The sequence below is a fragment of the Pistacia vera genome, unplaced genomic scaffold (genome assembly GCF_008641045.1).
Source record: "Pistacia vera cultivar Batoury unplaced genomic scaffold, PisVer_v2 Contig1273, whole genome shotgun sequence".
In the NCBI taxonomy this organism is placed as follows: domain Eukaryota; kingdom Viridiplantae; phylum Streptophyta; class Magnoliopsida; order Sapindales; family Anacardiaceae; genus Pistacia; species Pistacia vera.
The window spans coordinates 18,628-25,427 of record NW_022195329.1 but is presented as its reverse complement, the minus strand read 5'-3'; positions in this window follow the sequence as shown (position 1 = coordinate 25,427).

Below are 6,800 nucleotides of genomic sequence, written 5' to 3'. Positions count from 1 at the left end.
AACGTCATGACCTCATCTTACCGGAGGCACGGCCGGGATGGCGTTCACAACAGCCCATCTCACTCTTCATGACTGTCGGGTGGAGTTCACACAGCATCACCCTTTCTTAGTGACTACCGAGTGGGGATCACGAAGCACCTACCGGTTTTCGTAACTATCGGGTGGAGACCACAAAGCACCTATCCTTCCTTATGACTTTCGGTGACGATCACAAAGCACTAACCCGTTCCTAATCACTGTCGGGTGATGATCACAAAGCATCAACCCACTTCTAATAAATGTCGGGTGATGATCACAAAGCATCAACCCCTTTCTAATAAAAACCGGGTGATGATCACAAGCATCCACCCGTTCTACTACTTATCGGGTGATGATCACAAAGCATCAACCCTTTTCTAATGGTTAGTCGAGTGATGATCCACAAGCATCAACCCGATTCTCATAACTGTCGGGTGATGCACAAAGCATCAACCCATTTCTACTACTCTTCCATTCCCTCTACTCTACACTTCTCATCTCTCTACCTAGAGTAGTTACATCCACAAAGTTCTCTACTCATAGAGCAAGTGCATACACAAAGTTTCTTACTCTTTCTTAGGTCACTTCTCAATGCACAATTAGTGCCTATGGATTTTTCATCTCCCTAATGCACTTATGAAATGCCAACATGCATGTTTGCAAGAATTAGGTTCACTACTCATACTCAAACCTCTTTAGGCATTTCATCAAATAACTCAATGCATAATAAAACTCTACTATAACAATAATCTAAGTCTTTCTCTAACCATCAAAAATGCGGAGAAACCCCTCACATAGTCATAAATCATGCCAAAGAAAGACACTTCCAAAAAGGATTCTCAATATCCTTCAATTCCATCTCAAACTACCTTTCCAACCCACATCTCGCTTCTTATATTTGAAATGTATAAACAATCACCAGCCTTGAAATCTCCATTTAAGACTCAATATCTGGCAATACATGTATATAACATACATACATAATGGCTATCAAAACCCTAATCAGGAAAATTCTCAAATCTCAACTTGGGTTGGATTTACTTACCTTGTTATGGAGAGATTTCACTAGCTCTTCCTTTCACTTGGTTTGCTTACTTTTTCTTACTCTTAAACAAATGACAAAACCCTCAATATCAAATATTTCAAAAACTCACAAAGCTTTACAACCAAGGCAAGAATCCTTACCTTAGGATGCCTTAGATTGATTTTCTACCCCAAAACACTCCAAAAGCCCTTTAGAACTCCTTGAACAAAAGAAAGAGAAATTGAGAGAAGCAAGAGAGGAGAGTGGGCGATGGGAGAAGAGAATGAGGGTTTGCAATGCTTAATTCTTTTATGAAATTTATACACAAGCATTCCCATTTGCCCTTACTCTTCTTTGGGAATTCTATCTATATCCTTTTATTCATTACAAACACACCCCCATACCCACATATTCTCCATGAAAAATCCTTTCAATTTACTCCCCACTTTTCCTGCTAATTAGGGTAGTATGGTCAAATTGCCCCTAGGGAAGAAATATCTAAAACTAACAAACATTTTGGTTGGCACGTCGCCGCGGCGAGGAAGCTTCTATCGCTGCGGCGAAACTGTCCAGCAGCTTCCCCTGGCTTCAACACCTCTTCGCCCGCGCGAAGACTGAATACAAATTTCTTCTATTTTCAACCAATATCAAGGCAAGTGTTCAATATATCACTCAAGCCCACCAACACATTGAATCAACTCAAAAAGAGCAAAAGAAGAAGCATTAACTACGTACCTCAAGTGGGTGTTACATAAACTGTAAATAGGGTAACAAGGGTCGATCCGATGAAGAGTGTCTAGCCGAATTTTCGATGTGTGAACAAGGCTGGGGTTTTGAGTAAAACAAAACAATCTTAGCATAAACAAAACAAAAACAATCAAATAGAATCAATTAATATAATGAAACTTGGTCTCCGTCAACATCCACCATCGGAATCTTACAACTGATCATTGATGCAAAAATATTCAATTCTTATTTAATATTCACCGTTGGAACTATTTTCCTATCTCTCCTTAATTGAATTAATTAGGAAACAAACATCTTAATTAATCTTACCATTAAACAACCCTAGACAAGCGCTGAAGATTTAATCTAATGGCAGCCTTAAATAGAGAAATCGATGAAGCTAAACAACACAAACACAAGCGGTTGTATTTATTTAGTTGAATGTTCCTCTTAAGATTACTAATCCGACACAGCAATTATTACCCTAATTGCTTCACAATTTAGAGGGATCAAACAATTACGGATTTGATATCAAACTTAGCAGTAGATTGCAACAAATAATCACTAGTAGGCCTCCTATATATAAATGCATCAATCATGAAATATGCAGAATAACATTCAATACTCAAACACGAAAATTGAACACTAAAATAAAAATAGATTAGACCTCACAGTTGGTTGATTCCGAGGTCTCCATTTCCTTCGACCAGTTACAAAAGTTTAGCCGCTCATGGCCATAAACAAAAACTGAAAAAGAAAGAAAAATTGCAGAGAAGAGAAGAGGGATGCGTGGTCCCCTTTTTCCAAAACCTAATCTGATCCCCTCTTTAAAAATATCTAATTCCAATTCTAATCTACAATCTAAATCTCTTAAAAATTTCTAAATCCCAAGATAACCTTTATCCTAATCTGAGTAATTGAAAATAAAATAAAGTCTTAATACAAAATAAAATAGTGTGTCCAGCTGTAATTTTCATGCATAGTTCTTCAAATCTTCCAATAAAAATCTGCCTATTTATTGCATGACAAGGCAGAATGTTCCAGAACGCCCAGTGCAGATGCGTCAATTTCAAGCCCGATTACAACCTTTATTCAGCAAATATCTCTCCAAACTCAAAACATTAAAGTTGTAGATCTCTTTCTTAGCGTTCCACGCATTTTGAATCATCTCAATCGGAGCTTGGATGAGAGAGTTATGCCCAGATTACGAAACAACGTCGAAACTGTCCGAATTCACTTAATTAATTCCGTTTTGCAATTAACGCCTCCATTTGCATCCTAAATCAAAATAGAATAATAATGAGTATATTTAGGCAGCAAATAAGTATAAAAGACTAGACATTAAGGGAGGCAAATATGACATTTTGCATTCTCATCAAGTAGAATTAGGATAGTAATGAAAATGGATATCAAAGAGTCATTGCAAAATTGAGTGATCAGATTCGACAACTTCACTATAATTAAATGGATATTAATGTTTTCATCAATCATCCAAATGAGCAACAAGTCGTATATACTTTAACTGAAGAAGAATTCATTATTGGAATTAAACAAAAAGAGTAAGGAGATAATCCTGAGGATGATAATACGGAAATACCAAAAGTTTTGTGCTAAGAAGCTCTAAACATGCTTGAGAAACTAGAAATATTTTGGCTTCAACAAGAAGGTATCTATGCTGACGACTTATTACATACCCGCAAGATAAAAGATCTGGTAACAACTCTAAAGTATAAATCATTGTCCCAAACAACTTTAGATAAATATTTTATTTTATCTTAAACATTTGATGTAACATAACGTATTTTTTTTTGCAATATACATATATATAATGATTACTATATAGAGGCAAGTTCCTTAGGACGAGACTTAAAAAAATTATAATTTATTACAATGTGAAATTTATTCTTATTTATAACTGACCCATGTTAGGACCATAAATTTTTATGATTATATGAAGGTTATTCCTATATAGAGAGGTTCGATTGTATATAATAATAATAATACATTTAAATATATATATTCATAAATATGTAATCTTAAAAATTAAATTCCGATAGTAAATTGGACAGTGGCGACAACCTTTTAGTAAATTTAATTGTACTACAAGATTACCAAAATACATTTTCAGCATAGAATGACGAAATTGGCTTTGTACACTATTATCCTGAAACTGTCTTCTACGGGTGTGACCTGTAGGCTCCCTATCATATTGACAGTGGATAATATCGTGATTAACACCCAATTAATTTTCTCACTATACAGAAACCAAAATTGGCCTCTAGCAAGGCAACATGACCACCCAATAGATAGAGATGCACGAAATAGCTATCTATCAACGGTATGGTTACTATGTAATCTAATCCCTTCATCATCTATTATCCATCAAGGTTTAAAGTACAAAAATAATGTCAACTTTAAATATACAACCTTCATATATTTGTATTTGGTTATCAAATCAGTGACCAAACTAAAATTGGATTTGAGCAATAACTCAATTCCACTATGGCCATATATTTGCGGTCATTGCCATTTATCGAATAGCTAAGTGAGATAATTTCTCTTATGCCCAAAAGTGATGAATCCTCTATCGATCCACCATACTCATGTTGTACTTCTTAATGTAGCCAACCATTACCATACTGATTGTTAGAGTAGGTGTCCTAGAGCCAATCAATTATTGTAAAATTGACTCTGTAATAAATGTTTATTTATCAATAAAAGACATATTCTTTTATATCGTGTATGTAATGATATACGTCCTTAAGATGGTAGAACCGTGATGAGGGTATCAAGTGTTTCAAATCTTGATAGTGAGAACCCTATGATCACATATGGTGGCCATTTTAGAAAAGTTCGTAGCCCCAGTATTATTCTGACCAAGGACACAGATAATACGGTAAGGCTATCATAGTGTTGAATGACCCTATCGAAAAACAGTGACTGATCTCACTTGTCAAGGTTGTTTGCCGACAACCTAGTGCAACGCATGAGTGCTTGCTAGAGGCAAGTTCACTGGACAAACTCAACAGAAGATTCCATGTGGATGGTAACCCTAGTATCTATGGAATGAATCCTCTAACGGATGGTGATGCATGTGATCCTTAGACTTGAGATCACCAGAGCGCCTTGTGCACCAATTGGTGTAGTTTGACACTAGCCCAACGTAGTTCTATTCATAGCTATCAATACGGTAGTGATTAACTACATTGAGAAGTGTATCGAGACTATGGTGGATCAACAAAGGATTCATCACTCATGGGTACAGGAGAAGTTATCTAACTGGGTAATTCAGTAAATGGCAATGACACAAAATCTGTGGCCACAGTGTGATGCTCAATCCAATTTAATAATCCTGTCATTGGTCCAGTAATTGAATACAAATATGTCAAGGATATCTGAGGTTAACACTATTTATGTACCTTAGTCTCGATGAGATAACAGTTGATGAAACAGATTCGATTGCACGGTAACCATATCGTTGACAGGCTGTGATTTCGCTGAATCTGAATCTATCGGGTGACCACAATGCCTTGCTAGGGGCAATCTTGGTCTGTGTGTAGTGAGACGATTAATTGGTGTTAATCACAATACTACACATTGTCGATATGATGAGGAGCCTACAGATCACACACTTGGAAGATAATTTAATAATCAATTTGTGAGAAGGGTATTTTCGTCTTTCAAGACGAAAGGGTATTTTAATAATCTCAGAGTGCAATTAAATTTGCTGAGGTTGTTGCCTGTATTTAATTTTAATATTAAAATTAAATTAGTGAGATTATATTTAAATATATCTCTGTATATATTTAAATGAATTATTATTATTAATTAAATGTTAATATATTCTTATATATTAATTGATTTTAATTATAATAATGATTAATTAATTAAAATACCATAAAGGGTGTGTTTGGTTGCAAGGGTGAACTAGGGTTGGAGCCCATGGCTATTCCTAAGTGGAATAGGGTTTTAATTATTGCACTATATAAGTGCAACTTAAAAATTAAAACAAAAGGAATTATTTATTTAATTAAAAACCCCAGCCACCCTATCTCTCTCCCTCAAAAAGAAAACTTTTTCTTGTTCTTCTTTCTTGATTCTTAAAGTCCTTGATTGTTCTAGCAAAATAATCAAGGATTCTACAGATTTTCTTTCTGTGGACTTCCATGAGTGCGATCCAATTTTGAATCGATAGACGGTGAACAGTAACCGTGAACAGTAGACGGTGAACAGTAACCGTAAACAGTAGATGGTGAACAGTAACCATGAACATTAGACAATGAATAGTAACAGTGACATAGTAGATGGTAAATAGTAACCATGAATAGTAACCATAAACAGTAGCCTGTGAACAGTGTTCATGTTCGAAGTCATAGATATTTGGAGGAGCCTCCAAATGTACGTAAGTATTCTAATCCTTGAATGGATTTACTTTATACAGATTTTTGTTTATAAACATATAAATAGTATAATCTATACTCGGATCTTGGCAAAGAAAGGTAATTGATTTACCAATTGAATTTTTGTTTTCCGTTGTGTATGGTAGATCAATTACCTACAGTGGTATCGGATCCTCGGGTATTAGATTATATTGTTTAATTGATGTTTGATAACATATATATTTGTTTGATAACATGTTATTGCATGATTTGAAGTGTTTTTTTTTTTTTTTTTTTTTTTTTTTAAATTGGAAAAATTATGTATTGTTGAATGTCTTAATTAATCAATTGATTAAAATGTGTTGATTGAATGTGTATGTGGGTTGGTGTCCTGGTCGAATGTTTAAGCATTCGATTTGATTTGGATCGTGCCATTATGTGAAAAATTGCAAAAGACGTTACTGTGCTTGATTCACTGTTTTGCGATGTTAGTGCGGCAAAATAACACTTCGCCGTGGCGAGATGCAAAAAGTGAATTTGGCCACTACGAAATTCCAGAAAAGTAGATTAGCTGCGGCGAAATAAACTTCGCCGCGGACATAAAAAAATCTCTGACGATTTGTGTTTTCTGGAAGTTCACGGTCGCCGCAACA